General features: G+C 43.2%; 1 protein-coding gene across 6 annotated transcripts in view; it reads right to left on the bottom strand.

Moving 5' to 3' along the window:
• SGCD (sarcoglycan delta) overlaps nucleotides 1-17,414 on the bottom strand; it is a 492,080-nt gene extending 474,666 nt beyond the window's left edge. For 4 of the 6 annotated variants that reach the window (XM_064724715.1, XM_064724703.1, XM_064724699.1 and 1 more), the window contains exon 1: nucleotides 17,321-17,385. The gene's annotated coding sequence lies outside the window, so the exon portion shown is untranslated. Of the gene's footprint in view, nucleotides 1-17,320 lie in introns of all 6 variants that reach the window. The other 2 variants (XM_064724706.1, XM_064724704.1) reach the window with 1 other exon arrangement.
• Between the last annotated feature and the right edge of the window lie 2,627 nt (nucleotides 17,415-20,041).

Raw genomic sequence — 20,041 nt, forward strand, 5'->3', positions numbered from 1 at the left:
TTCTCTGAAGCTGCAGTTCCAAGAGCAGAGGCTCTCGTTCTCTCCTTTAAAAGTCTGAACTCAGCTTGGAGATGAAATCTGCTCAAGATGATAAATGGATACCATGCAAAGCTTGTCTTACACACGTCTTTAAATATTTTACTTACTGCTCATCAATCTTGCCCATCTATGCAGCATTCTTAACTACTTTGCAGTGAGAAATCCAAGCCCTCCGGGGAATTTGGGAAGCAAAATACATTCCCAATCTTCTCAATGTTCTGATGACAGGAAATATGGAAATGTTAAATGGAGAGTGGTGCTAAAGCAAAGAGTTGCTCCAGAGAGCTTTGTTATTGCCAGACTGAGCCCTGGGGCAAGGCTGGACCCAAGGGTCAGGGGCAAATCCACACGGTGCATTTTGGACCTTGTGGGTCCCAAAATTCCCAATTTCACTGGCAACAGCTCAGAACCACAATTTGAGTCTGAAACACTGCACAGAGCAGGCTCCACAGCTGAGCAGGTGAATAACATCACTGGTCATGAGCAGCACAAAAAGACTTCCCATTAGCACAGAGAAAAACCAGAAGTTTGGCAAGTGACTACACACGAGGTATGTTTTTATTCAGAGCTATTTCAAAACACAAATACTTCAATCAATAATCACTCACCTCCCATTCAATACCCCAGTAATCCCCTTTTGTCCAGCATAATGCCTAGACACAATTTTATTGACCCAGCAGTATTCTCCCAGGACACACCATTCTTTGACTGCTAATGACCAGGTGGGTACATTTCTCCCTGCAGCCAAGTATTTATCAGGCAGAAGGAAAATATGGGATTCATTGATGCATAAAACATTGCAGATAAATAATAATGAAAGACCTATACATCATTCTTGTCAATGTGCTGAGAAGATTTGCTGAATGCACAGAGGCCGGGAGGGGGAAAGAAAAAAAATCAAAAGTCGTCATCTGTGAAAACAAATATTGAGGCAAAAGCTCACTCAGGGGCTAAAGGGACTCTTCCACCAAGACTAGATTATTAGCACTGGAAAATACACAGCCTGATCTTATGCCCAAAAATGTAACATGCAACGTGTAAATGCAACCAGTGCTCCAAAAGAAATACTCTAAGCCATCTCACAACCCAAGGAATGGTTATAGAATGTATATTGAGTTTGGGGAAAAAATGATGAGATTTAATAAATTAAATATTTTTTATTATTTCTCAAGCTGAATGATTAAAAGAGACTGGATACATTAGTTAATCTAAATTATTTTCCATATGAAATATTAATATGCTGGACAGCAATCAAAAGTCATGAACTGAACAAAATAAAAGCCTGCAATGAAATGAACTGGAACACTGTGAAAAACAGGAAAAATAAGCAAGGAGGAAGCAGCTGTCATTCTCAAATCACTCAAATATAGATCTTCTTTATAAAGAATAATGGTGCATCCAAAACAGTTATTTCCTTAAAATAACCTATATAAAGTACTAAAGGAGAGGCACATAATACATGGCACTGCTGCAGCTCTGTCAGGTCACCATTCCCTTTTTAAGGTGTTATACTGCTTGAGCTTCTGCTGGGAATTCTCCCTAATAAATTTCCTTTATATGTCACTTTCCAGGGCTGACATTTGAGGGATGCTATGGGAAGATTTGGAGAACTTCTGGAATAATTCCGTGGGGCTGGTTACCCTCAGCAGGCAGGAGCGGCTCCCTGGGAGATCCCACTCACAGATCCATGGTTTTGGGGCAGGACAGGGGTCAGGGAGACTCAGGAGCCATTGGGACATGAATGAACTCCAGGTTCAGATGCTCTGGAAAACCATTCTTGGAGCAGGGCAGTTCTAGCACAATCTGCATGCAGCATCACAACCCCAAGGGGAAAAAAACACCTTGCAAAACACCAGGCCAAAGCCCTGTGACCCAGTGCTGTGCTGAATAAAATGGAAAAAGTGCTCTGAAATCCCAGCCTTGCACAGCTCATGGAGCAGCCTGGTCCAGCCTGGCAGCATTTCTGCATTTTATCATTTTACCCATCTCCTGTTGCTCAAACTCAGGGAAAACTGACATCTGAATTCATTCCTCTGGCAGAACCTGTTAAGTGCCCAGATGCCCTTCTCCATTTCCCTCACCCTTGCAGGAGACAAAATCCATTCAAGGCAAGTAACATAAAGAAAAGCTCATTTCCTTTGAACTTATTTACAAGTTTTACCATTAAACTTGCCCACATTATGCAAGCAGCTTGCAATCTTCCCTAATTCTCTGACTTTAATTATATAATTGAACAACCTAAAAACTCATTTTTTCCAGGAAACATTAAACATTACCATCTTAATGAAATTCTTAATGAAACCGTCCTCCCTGCATGCAAATGACTGGCACTGGATTTGCTTATCACACTGATAGACAAAAGGACAAATGTCCTTCCTTTTGTCAATCAGCAGGAGTGACAGCCCTTCCCAAGGACACTCCTCCTCCATGGATGGATAAGGCTGACACAGTCACAGGCAGGAGGAAGGCATCATCACAGGGAAGAGTGAGGAAGCAGCCAGGAAAGGTCAGCAAGAGGGAATAAACCAACAAAAGAGACAAAGTCAAGGCAAACTTTTTTCCTTAAGCTCAGTTGAGTTCCAAGGTATCAAATTCATAGGCAATCCCTGACAAGGGGAGAGAATGATGAGGAGGACTCCATCTTAGAAGGTTAATTAATTACTTTATTATGCTATATTAATCTATATTATATTACATTAAATATAAACAACCTGCCAAGCACTCAACTGCACACACTGCACAGAATCTCCTGACTGTCCCGAAAGTCCTGACACACACACAGACATTGGCCCTGATAGACCAAGGAAACAAAACACTATCACTGTGGGTAAACAACTCCCATATTGCATTCTGCTTTGGCACAAACACAGGCACAGCAAATGAGATAAGAATGTTCTTGGGAAGAATTGTGCCTTGCTTTTCCCTGTGAAGAGAAATGTGGCGACACAGAGGGGCTGTGCATCAGCTGAGCTGTGACACACAGGGTGGGAAGAGTTGGAGAGGGGTGTCAGGGGTCTCAGCATTGTCCTACTGCAGCCATGTACTGTCTATAAGGGAAAAACTGTGGGGCATTTTAGACACTTGAGTGTCATAACCTGTTTCAAGAGACTTGGCTCAGCCTTGCCCACCTCGTGTTGCCTTTGCCTCAGGGAGACTCTTGGCTCCAGCTCCATGGCTACAAACATGGTACACCCACCAAAAACCAAGAAACCACCTGGGAAGGAGCCCTGCCAGTGGCATGGCTGTGCTGGGCACCCCTGTCCTTCCCCATGCTGCAGGACATGCCCACCATGTCACAGCACAGAGGGATGCTGCTGCAGCTGTACTGCAGGGAACCAAGATACCTGCAGGGGTGAAACCTCCAGGAAAAGCTGCAAGAGAGCAGGGGAAAATAGAAACCAGCACTGAACTCCCATTGCCTCTCTCACCAACTTGCCACTCCTTGGTACCAAACCAGCTGCAGAGAGGAGCATCTGTCCCCCACCAAGGGTGTGGAGGTACCTTTTGGAACCTGGTCCTGTTTTAGTCCCTGCCTGCAGCTGTTCTCCACAGCAGACTTTTGAGGCACTGGCCCAACCATCACAAATGTGATTTACAGGCTGCAGCACTGTTTTCCCAAAGCAGACCCATTCTGCTCCCTTCCAGCCTTTTCTTGCAGGGTATTTTTACACAGCCCAGTTCTTGTGCAGCACCAAGTTCTACCCAGCTAAAGAAATTTTTGTCATGAATATTTCGGGTGCATCCTCTCCTTCACTGTCACTTTGTGACCTCCAGCTCTTGTTTTTGATACCAGTTCAAAGCCACCACAAATGTCTTTCATTTTTATTCCCATCAAAAACATGTGTAGTTCAAAGACACGACCTTGGTGTCTGCTTCTGCAAACAACACTGGCCTCAGTGCTACACCAAAATCCATGTCACTGAATCAGCTTGCTCCAGCCTCTTCTAAATCTAATTCTTTCTAAATCTAATTCTCATAGATAAAGAGCAGAATAGTTTTATTCAATAAGCATTAATTAGTTCTTTTTTCTCCTCTCCCCTGCTTCACTGCACTTACAGCGTCCTCCCCCTTTGGCCTACAGGTACACCTCACCCTGCTGCAGCTCCCAGATTGTCCTGATGATTTATTGACAGGAAAACTCAAGCCCCAGGTGCCTTTCCTGATTTACACTCAGATCTGCAATTATGGGGTAGGTGGTCATAACAAACTCCAAAATAAACAGAGACAGATGTGATGAGTAATTGAGAGGGAAAGAAGGAAAAAGCAAAGAGGTGTCAGGGTCCTGGCACTGCCCTAACCAGAAGGTCTGGGAGGGAATATTGAAAGAATTAAAGATCCAGCAGAGCTTTGGAGATGGGGATCTGAACCTGACCCCTGTGTGGCCTCCACTAAGGGCAGATTCCTGCTGCTGTCAGCTGAATGTCTGACAGTCTTAAAGACATTTGTGCAAAATGTTCTTTTCCATTTCAAGTCTAAAAAATATAAATATTTTTGAGTCGGCTACAAATACCTGACAAGCTAATTGCTTGGTATCATTAGGAGATTAAAGAATTAATTTTACTTGGGTCATGCATCTAATCCAGGTGAATTCCTTATGCTCGTTTGAAGAAAATGGTTAGGGAGCCTTGATTTGACAAGCTCCCATCACCAGTCTTGATTTCTCAGCTAAAAAAATCTGCTAAGTTCTCCCCACAGTTGCAAATAAATTCTATTTTCTAGGTCTCTATCCTTCCTTAAAGTACAACAGCCCTGCCAGCACCAGAACATTTTCTGTGTCCAGAGCAGAAATGCTTTTTCAAGCTCTGATAGGCAAAGAGGTTCTTGATTCCATGACAGCTCATGATCCTAAACAACAACAGGAATAACCTAAATCACAATTAACAGTCTTGGTGCTCGAACAGTCCTGCTGAATCCAACTGATATATTTGTCCAGTAGAGTAAGAAAACATCCCCAAAGCACAGGGGACCAAAACATGGCCACTGAGGCCCAAATCAACTCATTAAAAAAAATAAATGGGAGCAATTCCATCGGCCTCAGTGGGAATTCAACCCAGTGTACAGCTTATAAAGCACTTTCACCAAGTGCCTTTCTTTCAAGGCTCTTTACAGCAGAGGTGCATCATTATTTGCTGTAACCCCAGAACCTTCCCCTAGTCTGTTTTGTTTTTCACTCTGTGATTCATTCCAGTCTCTCAGAGTATTCCCTAGCTGTGCATTTTTGTCCCCGACATTGTTTTCTATCCCTAGCATCCCAAGTTCTGTATTCCTCACCAATTATTTATAGAAGGGACTCATCCAGCCCCAGATCCTTGCCCACAGCCTTATGTCAGTGCAGCTCCAGCTGTTTGTCTCCCAGGAATTCAATCACCTTTCTGCTTCTTGTTTTTTTATTGCCTACATAATGGTAGCATTTGTGATGACAAAAAGCAGCTCAGCGTGCTCAAATCACACATGCTTGGACATATGAGCCCAAAACCAGAACTGTATCCCATTTGCTACTAAGAGTTCTGTCTAACTTGGTTTTCTCTGCCACCTTTTCCCTTTCCTCCCCATAGTCTTCTCCACCTTTTCCCTTTCCTTTCTTCCTTAATATTCTTCTTCACCTTTTCCTCTTTCCTTTCCTCCCTATATTCTTCACCTTTTCCCCTTTCCTTTCCTCCCCACCTTTTCCTCTTTCCTCCCTATGTTCTTCACCATTTTATCTTTCCTCCCTATTCTCTGCCTTTTCCTCTTTACTCTTCTCCATTTGTAAAAGAAGAAACAATTTTTGCCTTTCCAAGCAGGAATTCTGCAGTGACAGGGTGGGGAAGGGACCCCTCAGCAGTGGGAAGGGGCAGAGAGCCAAGTGCCTTGGAGATGCACCAGAAGTGCTGACTCTGCTCCTGATCAACAGGAGCAGCCTCCTGGTCATGCTCCATGGCTCAGCCCAGCAAGGATGCCCTTTCCAAAGGAGGGATATTGATTGCAAGGAACCATCCCACCACCACCCCCTGGCAGGAGGTCACTACAAAACTTCCCTTCCTCTCCCTCACATCCATCTTGTTGACTCTTGTGGGGATTCTGCAGATTACAGCAGAGCAACTGAATTATTCCAGCTAATGAGAACGTAATGTTTCATCACCAACTTCCACAGTCACTTAAATCTATCCTTATCTAATTAATTTTGCAAAACAAAAAGTGACTAGGCAAATAAACTCCACAATGTGACAGCTGTAGTTTCATGAGTTACACTCTCTTGCTCTGTTTGCTGACTGAACAGTAAGGGGGCCAAAGAGAAATGGAAGAAGAAATTACTCTATGAATTATTTACTTTAAATCAGTGCAAAATTTGAGGGCAAAAAACCCCACATGTGAATTACTAGCTCTGCAAAAGTGTCACCACTGCCATCCTGCTATTGGAAGGCACAGAGGCTTGTGAGTGGCAAATGAAACAGAGCTGAGCTACACAGAGCCCATCTTAGAAAAGCAAAATTAAACAACATTAGCAATGACCCATTTCCTCACTCAGCAGGGGCCAGCTGAGCTAATCTGGCACTGGAGGAAACATGCTGAGGGTTTTCCCACACAGAGATTGCTCTCTGCCAACACTTCCACTAATCCACCTTGCCCCAAAATGGTTGACCATTTCTGTTTAAAGAAATAAGTGGGGATTAAGAGGAGGAAGCCTGAAATCCAACTGTATTGAAATTAAACTGGCAGGGAAGGAGAACTGCTGAGAAAGAGGGATTTGCTCTGGAAAGAGATACAGAGCTGCTGTGGGATGGGGTTTGTGCAGGGGGTGTAGCTGTCACACCCCACTGATGCCCTCACTAGCACAGGGGGGATGTTCATTTCTGGGGGTTTACACTTGTTTTTTTCCTTTTTTAAATACAAAAATGAATTTCTGACTGTTGACCTCCAAGGAAACAAGCTCAAACAACTTCAGCCACGCAGACAGACCTTTCACTTGTGCTGCAGGTAAATGTTTCCACTTAAACTGCAGTGACAGCAATGTTGGGCTCAATGACCTTAAAGGTCTTTTCCAACCTAAACAATTTTATGATTCTGTGACAGCTGCTTCAAGTGTTTGCTCCCATCTTCTCCCCCTACCACACTTTTACTTACTTTGCCTGTATCTACAGACATTTGCATCCTCTCTGATACCAGTTCCATTTGCCCCCTTTTTCCCCTTAAAAAAGAAAGCAGCCCCATCCACTGATGCCTCCTGGCAGAGATCTCTGACTGCAATCAGAGCAATCCTCATTTATTCCAGCTGAGGATCTGACCCCAGGACTTCCAGTGCTTGAGCTGAAGTAGAAGTAGAATCAGACCAGGCCATTACATGTTTGGGAGAAGTCCAAGACACTTTCAGGTGCTGCAGACAGCAGTGCCAGCAATTTGTAAGGATTTTTTCCCCCCATCTGAATCAAACAGGGATGATCAGTGTGATGGGTAGGGCACACAGAGATCTCATCCAGGCACTCTTTTGATTATCAAGCATGCCAAGATCTGCCACAAGGTTTAGTTGCAGGCTGAGAAGTCCAGGAACATGCACCAGCCCATTTGACAATTCAAGGCTTACTTACATTACTGGGTATTTTTTGTTTTCAGTCCAAAAAGCAAGAGAGACCCCATAAGTCAGCCTGGTATGATATTGCTGCAAGAGCCATGACCCTCAATATGTGCCACTTCTGGCAAACAGAGGCATCTTCACATCCAAATTGGGGCCATTTAGTTAAATTTGAAAGGAAGCTCAAGCTACACAAAAATCCAATCAAAGCAAACAACTCACACAAGAGATTGGTCACATTTTGCACCCAAGCATCCAAAGAAGTGCATTTTCATTCTCCCTTTCTTCCTTCAGATTGAACAATTTTATTGTGGTTTTTCCTACATCTCCACAGTAAAGACAGCCCAAGATGAGACAAAAGACACCAGACACTACCAGGTCACATCTTGGATCACCACATTTTCAACAAGAACTTGCAGTTGAAAGTTACATTCAAGACACTAAAGAGCTGCCTTCCTCAGTACACATGGCCCACTCCACAGATTGTACAAATCTTTGGGGCTAATAATGGGATAATAATTCCCCAAATCTTCCCCAGTTATGCCTGGATAAGGGACAGGGCACATTCTGCTTAATCTGGAATACTAAAACAGAACTACCAGTTCCTCTCTACCTGACCACTCTCACTAGAACATACCATTACTATTTGCTCAATAAAGTATTTTTCAAGACAAACCAAGAGCACTACAGGGTGAGAGCGACACAAAACCCACGTTCATCCCAAGAGCAGCATCAATATGTGACTGCACACCTGGAGCAGCAAAGAGCCTGACCCTGCACACACCAACAGCAGCTCCTCCTTGCAGCAGGAGAGCTCAGCCAAAGCCTGACAAACACAATAAACAGGTGAGGAGAGACACTTCCAAGAACAAACATATATATTGGTACAGCTATTTTTACACTAGGATGAGGCATTTTGGCACAACTTGCCATGCCCTCCATTTCTGCCCCTCCAGCGCTCTGCCAGTCTCCCAGCAAGGCCAAGAATAAGAACGTGGCTCTTTTTCTAAGCAATCTCATTTATTTCTTGGTTTGTCTTTCTCTACTAATGTCTTGGGTTAACTAATTGAATTCAAGTGGCTTAATTGAAACATCTTGGGTTAACTAATTGAATTCAAGTTGAGACATGTTAAGTGCAGTGCCTGTTTCTGATGCAGCAGGAAAAGGGGAAAAACCCCAAACAGTCAATGTCAGAGCCCTCTGCATTTGCTGGCAGCATTATTTTTTTCACTTTGACATGGATTAGCATCATCAGAACAGTATTATGGAGACTATTCCAATTTCTAGCCAAGAACAAGAGAGAAGATATTCCTTTTGTACAACAACATTTCTGTAAATTTTGTTTAGCTTGCGTGGGATACAGTTAATTACAGTAATCTATCAAACTGGCACAAGGTAGTATTCACATACAAAGTTTTTCCTGCAGTCAGAATCCTTAGTTTTATATGAGACTGGTTTGTGCTAATTGAATTTTCACTTGGGTAGATAAAATCTTTAACAACTCTGGAATAACTAAGTGCTCTTTGTTCAATGATGTGGATCAGAATGATTTACAGCACCTTTCACATAATCATGCTAATTTTGCTTTCATATGATTAATTAAAACAATATGTTCTTTCTTTGTAAAATAGAATTAGTGCACCCAAGGAGACAGGTTTTATTGCAAACTTCTTTTTCTGGTAATAAAAGCAATTTTCACACATCACCTTTTTGGCAAAGCTAAATAAACACGCTTAAGTGGGCAAGGAAACTGCAGCTGAGGCCAGATCCCTCTGTGGGGAGGGATTTGCAGATTGCACCAGGGATGGTCCAGCCCCAGAGCATGGAGAGCAGGAAGATTTTGGGACCTCCAGGCCAAAGCCCCTTCCCAGTTTCCTGTAGCCCATCTCTGTCTCATCACATCCAGAGCCAAACTGAAGGACACTCCTGGAGCAGCACAGAAACTCAAGAGCTGAAATGGATGATGATTGTGGTGGAGCGCTGAACCCAGAGCATCCCTCTGGACCAGGAGGGTCCAGGCTGAATCTGCCCCAAGGGAGGGAGGGAGTTACACAGGGCATTGCTCTGTGTGCTGGATGCTTCATACTGACCCTCCCAGCTCTGTTCCTGTGCCTTGGCAGGATTGTTCAGCTCTCCTTGAGGTAATACTGATGAGATAACCCAGATAATGAGAATGGTGCAATGGGGGCTCTGGAGGGGAGGCAGGTGCTCTGGCTGGTGGCAAAAAGTGAAGAGACAACCTCAAGAGATGCTCTGATGGCACCAAAGGGTAATTGTGCAAGCTGATCCATGAGAATGTAGATTCACAACCATCATTACAATTGATAGCAACCATGTGGATGGCTAAACTCCCCACACAGAGCACTCAGTATTTACCTCGAAGGGTTCCCTCCTGCTTATTTCACTTCAAGTCTGGATGAGAAAGATTACTCAACCCAAAGTTTCAAACACATCAAGGTATCACAACTACATGCCTGGGTCTGAGTGTTCTTTACTGCATGAAACGCTGAAGGAAATCATATGGTGCTGGGTTTCATAAACCAATTTTTAAAATTCACAATAAGAAGTTTATTTTCATTTGTCAATCCAAGATCTCAAGTCACTTTGCCTGAAGCATCCACATGTACCAGCAAAAAGAAACCACTCAACAGTCAAATGTCACATTTCAAGTAGTTAACCCACCAACCAAACCATACAGAGAAACCTGCATAAAGGCATAAATACAAGGAGAGGGAACATCAGTCAAGGTAATCATTTGTGTGACAAAAAAAAAAAAAATCAACACTGGACTGATCAAAATAGAATATAACCAGTACTATAATCTAGAATATAACCAATACTTTAAAGTACTATAACCAGTACTTTAGCATGCCTAGCATGCTAAAACATGCTAGGCAGAAAACAGAATATCTTTAGGAAAGCAACTGTGAATAAATTTAGACACCATCAGCAGGTAAAGGAACTCTGGAAATCAAGTTTAGGACAAGCTGAGTGTAGATAGAACAAGCACATCCACTGGTGCAAGGAAAAATGAGCACTCCCAAGGAGCCCAGAAAAGGCACCTGTCAGGAAAGCAGAGCAGCTGATACAAACCCTGAAATAGGATTCTTAACCCCAGTCCTGACTCCTGGAAAAGACTGATGCAGAACAAGCAGGAAAAAGAAATAAAAGGCAAAGTTTTTGCATCCATGTTTATCTGTCCCTATCAAAGATTTTCCAAGGGCTGTCTGATTAAAGGGCCTTCACTATCTCCACATCTCAGCTTGCTTCCTGCAGCAGGGTGTATGGTTATTGGGAAAATTCCTGCTGCTGCAAACAACTCCTTGTGCACACAGACATCTGCAGGGCAGGGGATGAGCAAAGCAGCAAACTGCATGTGACAGGCCACTTACTGCCCTTCATGGCAATGCTCAGGATGCAGTTTGACTACAGCCCTACCAGGCTCTAATTTAGATGTCATGACTACTTCTCTTCAGTGCCTGGTGCACAAAGAGGAGCCCTGGCTTGTTCCTGGCCTTAACCTCTCCGTGCTCCCTGCATCTTGTGGGACACAGCAGCTGTGGCAGCCCAGGGAGCTGCCCTCCAGTGCCACTGTATGTCACTGACATCTTTTATGTAAAACCCTTTCCTTAGGATTTATTCCTCCTGAGAAGCTGAGAGGCCTCAAGAACAAAAGGTAAACATTGATTATCTGCTGCTGTGGAATGCAACAATTAGATCTTTGATTGGCCCATGTTAAATGTTTGTAATTAATGGCCGACCACAGTCAGCTGGCTCAGACAGAGAGCCCGAGCCACAAACCTTTGTTGTCATTCTTTCCTATTCTATTCTTAGCTAGCCTTCTGATGAAACCCTTTCTTCTATTCTTTTAGTATAGTTTTAATGTAATACATATCATAAAATAATAAATCAAGCCTTCAGAAACATGGAGTCAGATCCTCATCTCTTCCCTCATCCTCAGACCCCTGTGAACATGGTCACAACCATACAAAAACAAAAATTCCATCTGGAACAGCAAGGAGAGAACAGACTGATGGGCTGCTCTCGGCTCAGGAGGATGGTCAGTCTGTCCATCCTCTCTCTGCATCCATCAGCCCCGTTGGAGCCTGAGCAGCTGCACTCTGCTGCCACCTCCTCTGGTGATTGGCATGTCCTGCTTCTGGAAAATTAATTTGATGACTGAATTAAAGTAATAATTGTTTCAGTTACAAATATGGTCTCTGAGTGCATTTGACTTCAGGCACATCTCTCTTGGGAGGCGCCAGGGAGATCCAGTTGCATTACTCATGGAATCTGGGCTAATTTAATTACTTTTTGATGGAAAGTGCATGATTTTGCAGACGGTGGCTGTCTGCAGGGCCACACACAGTTGCTGATATCTTTTCACTTTCCTCTGTGATGCAAGAGATGATAAAAAGCCCAATTAATAAAGTCACCTTGAGAAGGAGACCTTCTGTTAATGGGAGAGCCAGAAGTGATTCACCACTTGGGAAAATTCTGGTTTCCTTATTTCCATCCTATCAAACACTCACCCACTCACAATATGCCTCTTGAAAACAACTGAAAGCTAAGGGAGTCCATATGTCCACACTTTTCCAAAGCCTTTCAAACCAAGGTAACAATTAGAAGCATATTTATAAATGACATCCTGAATTTGTGCCCTTTCCCTCTGTCACCTCCAGTTCCATGTGCTCCCACTGGACCCTGCCTGTCACAAACACCTTTTATGGAAAATCCTTTCCTTAGGATTTTTCCTCCTGAGAAGCTGAGAGGCCTCAGGAAAAAAACACAAACAATGATTATCTGCTGCTGTGGAATGCAACAGGTGCATCTGTGATTGGCCCACATTTGATGTTTGTAATTAATGGCCAAACACAGTCAGCTGGCTCAAACACAGAGCTGAGCCACAAACTTTTGTTATCATTCTTGTCTATTCTATTCTTAGCTGGCCTTCTCAGTAAACCTTTTCTTCACTTCTTTTAGTATAATTTTAATATAATACATATAATAAAATAATAAATTAAGCCTTCTGAAACATGGAATCAGATCCTCATTTCTCCCCTCATCCAAGAACCCCTATGAACACTGTCACACCTGCCAACCCCACACAGAGGTGCTCATCCCACGTCAAAAGATTGGGGACTTTAGTGCTGACAATGCAGAAATGGCACCAGAGAAAATGACAAACAGTTGTTGCAAAAGTATCCTGTGCTGTTCAGACAATTAAATCCCATTTTCCACTCATCCCAAAGCAAGGGAAGAGTCACAGACCTTCACTTGTGCTTCTTTTGCTGCCACCGACATACAGAGCAACCTCAAAATGGAGCCTTAAATGGAAATAAAACTATTATTTCCATTTAAATATCTATTCTACAAGGGCCAAACCACAATTTGTAAGGTTTTATCCCTCAAATTCTCTCAAAGCACTGAAGAAAGGAGCAGACAGAAAGCAAATGGCACACACAGAACCATGCCCACACCTTGGAAACTCAGGTGTCCTCTCCTGAGGCCCTGTGACCTGCCAAGGACCACACACACATCAGCACAGGGAGTTGAGGATATGCTTTCTGTTTTGCAAATCAAAGCAAATTTCCCTGAGAAATGGATCTTTTTTGGACAAATATTTATTTTAGGATGGGGCATGTTGGAGCTGCAGCTTGGCTTTACAACATGGCTGTGCATTAAGCAGACTTTACTGAAGAAAAGTTATGGACATAGTTAGTCAGGAAAAAATTAAAAGATGATAATCAGAATAGTTAGACATTAAAGAGAGAGATTGCCTGGCATGGAAAATGCTGTGGAGCTGCAGATTTCAGAGCATGGTGATGACCACAGCCATGAGCAGAGGCACAGACCCTGTTCAAAGGTGAGTGTCCCTTTTCCCAGTGATTCAGCCTCCAATCTGTTCTCTGCCAGTGACAGCTGTGGTTTGCACCTCTGGCAGGTTGCAGCAAGGGCACATCCAGTTTATTCCAGGCTCTGGCTCCTGCTCCCTGAATTTCATCACGCAGACCAACCACTTTCATGTCCTGTCATAGGGACCTCCACCAGGTTCCATAGGTTGTGTGCATCACCTATCTCAGCCCCATTGCTCCAAAAATAGGTGTACTTTGATAAAAGTCCTAGGGTTTGATGACAAAAAATGTTTGACTTTTTTCCCTGCCTGGTACAGACAGGTCAGATTCATGCTACACCTATGCAGATGATGGTAAGAGTTTTGTACCTTTGAAAACAAACTAATCAGACATTTCCAAGAGCTGCTGTTCTTCAGAAAAACATCAGGCAAGGACTCAAAATTAAAATGGCAGAAGAAGCAATGGTTATGTGCACCCAAAACACATCCATAATGGTGAGGGGGGATCTGCCTCACCCTCAGGCCTTGGAAAAAACTCATCCAGTCCCTGCAGTTCTCCAAAGTGACAAGGTTTTATTTACCTAAAAGAGATGTATCTGGACTTTGATGAGCTCTTGCTGCTTTTTAATCTATCACTCAGGGAGCATTTGACACTGAGTGAGAGGCAGCAGTGCCTGGCACAGCCTGACGTGCCTGTTTGCACAGGGGCTGTGTTTGAGCATCCATCAGGTGTGCTGTGCACACAGCCCAGCCAGACTCTGCTCTCTGGCAACTTTGGCAGACATCACAGCACTGTCTCTCGCTCAGAGTGAGTGTTTTTTCTTCTCTCACTACACAGATGAAGGAGGAACTCGAGGAGACAGTCATCCTTCCTCCTCACACCACTTTTGCACTTCACAGTAACAGCGTTGCTGAGCTCTACAAAGCCTCCATCTTTTTCTTGCTCTGAACGAGGTGGGATGCAGCAATTTCATTCCGCCTTTAATAACACACAAACTGGCATTTAATTTTTAATGCTAGCTTAAAACCCAGGAGGTTGCTGGGCTTTACAGGTGAAATCAATCTCCTCTTGGGTCATTTAGAGAGTTCAGGAGTCCAACACCACTGCTGCCAACTAATCCCTTCCTCCCCCTCCCCAACAGCCTTTGAATTTTGCTGGGCTGTAGGCAGGGGTAAGGCCAGGCTCCTGGGGTACTGCAGGGGCCAGAAACCAACAGGAATTAAAGCAGGATATTTGTCACAGACATCTTTTATGAGAAATCTTTTCCTTGGGATTTTTCCTCCTGAGAAGCCTCAAGAACAAAAGGTAAACATTGATTATCTGCTGCTGTGGAATGCAACAAGTAGATCTTTGATTGGCCCAAATTTGTTGTTTCTAATTAATGGCCAATCACAGTCAGCTGGCTCAGACAGAGTCTGAGCCACAAGCCTTTGTTATCATTCCTTATTATTCTATTCTTAGCTAGCCTTCTGAAGAAATCCTTCCTTCTATTCTTTTAGTATAGTTTTAATACAATATATAATAAAAAAATAAATCAAGCCTTCTGAAACACGGAGTCAGATCCTCCTCTCTTCTCTCATCCTCAGACCCCTGTGAACACTGTCACAGATATCCATGCCAGGTTACTGAGCCCATTTCCTGGCCAGTGCACTTTGGTGACCCACAACACACCTTGAACAGAGCTTGCTGCTGCCCCTTTCTTGGACCTGCAGTCTGGTTTGATCCTACCTGCAAAGGCTGTCTTGTCTAAGGAGAAAAAAAAAAATCTAATATAAAGGAATAGATAAGAACATATTCCTGCAGAGATGAGTCCCTGAGGTTTTAGGGTTTCGTGCTCTACCAGCAAGTTCAGCAGACTTGTGACATGGGTCCATACCACCAGTGGTTTAAAACCTACTGTAGAGAACAGACTGATTTTCCTACTCTTTGGATTTTCTAAAGGGAAAGATCAAGAGACTAGAATGGAAGAGGGGAGGGGGGAAAACCACAAATAGGATCAGTTCCAAGAATACCAGCTACTTGTCAGCTCTGCAAAATAGCCGCTAATTTATAGAGGAGAAGTGTGCAGGTTCCCTCAGAGCCATATGTCAAAGCTTTCTCACCATGATACCTGGCTTTATTTGGCCTTCATGGTTTGGACCAAAATGGATTGCTCTGGTTCTGGATAAACTGCACAAGGGTGACGAACACTGTGATTTATAGCTGCAAGTGCTTAAAACGCCTCCCACTAAATTTGTAGTGACCTTATCACACTATTAAAGCCTGAAGTAAATAAGTGCACTGAGCAAAGGTTAACAACACCTCCAATAAAACAAACAGCAAACAGAGGGGATGGGAGATTCTCAATCCCATCACCAGCAAAATCCAGGGAAAGAAATTGCTGGATGTCCTGGCAGCACCAGGGAAGGAGGCAGAGCCATGCAGAGATAAGGAATGTGGTTTAACACCTCAGCCCAGAGCCCACTGAGCACTCAGCTTTGCTGTGACAGGTTTTCACCTCGGGGAGCCCCTGGATCAGGACCATAATGAGCCCAGGCTGGGCAAGCAGCAGCACAGGGGCTCCCAGGGCTCCCTCTGTGCACAGAGCCTGCACTGAGCATCAAAGCACAGAAAACACCAGAGAGACACAGCAGTGACTGCTCAAGCAACGGCTCTGCAGCCAGAAGAAAATCATTCTGAGAAATAAAAACCAAAAAATGTTATACTGTGGTCTGAACAGAGTCATCACCAAATTATCTCAGTCTTAATCAAGAGCTGAGTATTTTTCCTGTAGTAATTAGTTTAGGTTTATTTCCTAAAAGACCATGCCCAGGTCATGCCTTCTATTGTCTCTGACAAAGATTTATTAGTTAAATAAAATTACTATCAGGAAATAGAGGAGCACTTGAAGGTGAACAAATGCAGACACTGACCCAGAGAAAGAAAAAGAAACTTTCAAGCCACTGATTTGAACAGACTCTTTACAGGTGTGGAGAGGGAGATATTCTCATCTCCAGGTGTTTCTTGTTACAAGGATAACGATAAAGTTTTCTGCAACTCAGAGCACCAGAACACACTTTGCAGACATCAGAGCTCAAATAAAAACAAAATTCATGGAGGGGAAAACCATTTTTCATTACAGATCCTTAAAAAAGGTGTTTTTTAAGTCCTCAAGACAAAAGAAGCCATAGGAGAAGAACCAATTTCTTAATGAAAGCTGAAGCAGATTTTTTCCATTTGGCTTCTACAGTCAGAAATTGTTTTTTATTCCAAAATAAATACTCATTTCCCATTTCATGTCAGTGTGAAGTTCTGAAAGTTCCTCTCCATACATTAACCTGTTTGAATACAACAGTTAGTACTCCCAACCTCATTTTCTCTCTGATGCATCCACAAAGGTGAGTCAGGTCATTAGAACTTCCTTCCTTTCAACAGCAGTTGTGATCATAAATTCATTATTTTCATAATTACTCCATTATAATTTAGTAATAGACTCACATTAATTTCAAAAAGTCCTACTATGAGGCATTATCCAAACAAAATAAGAAACAATTAAAAATAAATTTATCTAAACTCCTATTTAGAAGGCATTATCCAAACAAAACAAGTAACACATAGCATGAAATTTATCTAAAACCCTATTAAAAATTATAACATTGAGACCAAAGAAAGTATTCCACATAAAAGCACACAAGATATAATTGACTTTTTGTGCTGTGCTCTTGAAGCAAGAGCTGATAACCAGAGCTAGAACAGACATGCTGGGCATCCACAGATTCACACCCCCAGCAGCCCACCCAAGACCCCCCCTCTCATCCAGTAATTTCCCTTTAGGCGTTATCATCTTATTGCAAGGGTTCCATACTGTTGTCTCCCATCACAAAAGTTTGTTTCATACCTTTTTGGTGTTTCTCATAGGCAGCTCCTCCAAGCACTGACTCTTTCTTCTTCACAAAACAGCCAACTGACTCCAACTGCCCTCTCAAGCAGCCACCCCACTCTCTTATAGCATCTTCTTCTCATTGCTTACACCTGTGGCCTGTTAAAGCCAGGCCTGTTCCCAATCTTTGATAATTAACCCAGCTGCAACCCCTTAGGGGGAAGATTACTTTCTACACCACGTTTATTTCCTCACATTCTATCCCCCTACATTTAGGAATTCAGGGATTTATTACACCAGTAAGAAACTCACTTTTGCCAGGACTCCTTGGGAAGATTCCTCCTGCTGCCTCCAAGTCTCCAGGTTAAGAAATTCATGCTCTGGAGCTGCAGGGAAGCTCCATGGGTGGTGTTTGATATCCACAGCCTCACCTGGGCAGCTCCACACCCCCAGAGCCCCACCAACACCTGTGGGGAGGAGCTCTGAGCACTTAACCACAAACCCTTTTCACCTGGTTTCAGCTGGGCCACTCACTCAGGAGCAGAGTATTGCAAGGAGAAAATATTCTTAGAACCACCTGATGCTGCTCCTGCTTTGTCCAGTGTTCCTCAGAAAGCAAAGATTATTGTTTGTCCCCTAAGGCTCCCAGGTCTTTGTCTCACTACCTACTACCTTAAATCATAAACTGCTTTATTGTCATTTCAGGGAGCAGCACAGAGCTGAGCCCTGCCTTGGGCTGCTCTTTTCAATGTCCCTCCATTGGGGTGTAGTCACTTTTAATTTAAAACCTTCATAATTTTTTTTGTTTTGTTTTGGTTTTGATTTTAAGCATGTGTTGAGCTGCTCTTGCTGGAGAGAAGCATTTTCTCAGCAGTAATGGAACCTGTATTGATGCAAAGCCTTCTGTGTAACAAATACATGGTAACCTTAACATGTTTCTGTATGTCTCAATAACTAGGTCATGTTCAGCATTTAGAAAAAATGCTGCAGATCAGATTGCTCAGCAAGAGGAGCTCACAGCATCATTTCATATGATTAAGTTGATCTCAGTGTCCAGTTTTGCATTTGAGGATCTATGTCCGTGGTCAGAAATATATTAAAGCAAACACTTAACTCCACCCATCAGTTATCTCCTGTCTCAGCCTTCCTGAAATGAGTCATTAGCTGCATTTCATCTCTTCAGTTCCAAAATCCTCAAATTCAGCTGCAGAAATGGAACCCCTTTGATCTTAGATTGCCACTAATTCATAATTGATAACCCAGTCTGGAAGGAAAGGAAAAATTCGTCCCCATTAGTTGTTCCACTTAATATGTTCTGGTGCTTCAATTATGCAAAACCCAACTCTCAGGGCCTGACTGCTTTCCAAAATGTGAGTCAATGGAGGGAAGAGAAAAACCCAGATTGAATTATTCCAGCTGTAAATCTCTGTAATAGCATAGATGTCACGAGAGCAATACTCAACACTGAACAATTCTGTTTGTTTTCCAAGCTGCTCCTTTGTAGAATTCCCAAGGCATCCATAAATGGCTCCAGAGAGCTCAGTGGAGGACTCAGGACTTGCTTCTCCCTCACTTACATTTTTTTGGCCAGGCCATTAGGCTGTGAGTTGTAATGACCCTTTTTGGCCCAAGGCACTAAAAGCCTTGCAGTAATACATGAGCTGGTGAGTGAGTAAGCGAGGAAGAATAATTAACACAAGTCATTATACTCTTTATTTTGTAGAAGAGAAGCTGTCACTTCTTTCTGAAGACCTTTGAATTATAAATGTTCAGAATATGAGCACTGTGAAGAAAACAGCAGCTCAGGCATCACTGGGCCAAAGTGTGTTTTTGTACTGGGAGACTGACAGAAGCAGGACTACACAGCAGGGAACTCAGCTGAAAAGGCACAGATGCCTGCAGCACCTCATGAATAACCAGAAATCAAAGGTAGGGATGTGTCTGTACCTGTGTTCTGTCACCCAGCAGGTTGCTGGGCTTAAAGAAGGATATTTGGGCTCGCATTTCTCTCAGACAAAACTGTACAACCACGCAGCAAACTCTCAGGAATCAGGGGAAATTAAAGCCTGCAATTGCACAGGTGCTGCTCAAGATCAGGAGGATCACCTGTTCATTTTGGTTCCATAGTTCTCCAGAATTCACCCACATTAGCAAAAAAAAAAGAAAAAAATGTTTGGTTTTCTACTGGCTTGTGTCAAGTGACTGATGGACCTCATGCTTTAGGAAGATGAGAACTGCAGGTGGGAGCTTTCCTGGAGTAGGGCCAGGATAAAATCTCTTTTCTGGAAGGCATCACAGGTTTTCCTTTTCAGGCACTTACAGGATCTCCTCTCTTCCTGTCACTGATTTTCATAAACTTCAATCTCTTCCACACTTGTCTCCAAACCTGGTCAGCAGCTCCTGATACTGCTGGGGAGCCTGGGAGATTCTGAGTATGAGGGCAAGAGCTTCCTTCCTGGAATAAACTATGCTAAAGAAAAACACAATTATTTTGCAGCAGAAATTCACATCTGCTCTTTTTTCTTATGCACAGAGAGTTTCCCACAGTGGCAGAGTAAAGTCAAAGGCTTAAGGCAAATGGAGGGAACATCTTCACATTGCATTTATTGCCAGAATATGTCAAAGCCATCACATAAACCTCCTTGCATTTTCTGGTACATTTTAAGGGCTAAGCTATTAACCTCTTACAAGAATAAATCTATCGAGTTCTCCAGGCTTTCCTTGCTCTGTTATTACTTC

Source organism: Zonotrichia leucophrys, chromosome 13 (assembly GCF_028769735.1).
Source record: "Zonotrichia leucophrys gambelii isolate GWCS_2022_RI chromosome 13, RI_Zleu_2.0, whole genome shotgun sequence".
Classification (NCBI taxonomy): domain Eukaryota; kingdom Metazoa; phylum Chordata; class Aves; order Passeriformes; family Passerellidae; genus Zonotrichia; species Zonotrichia leucophrys.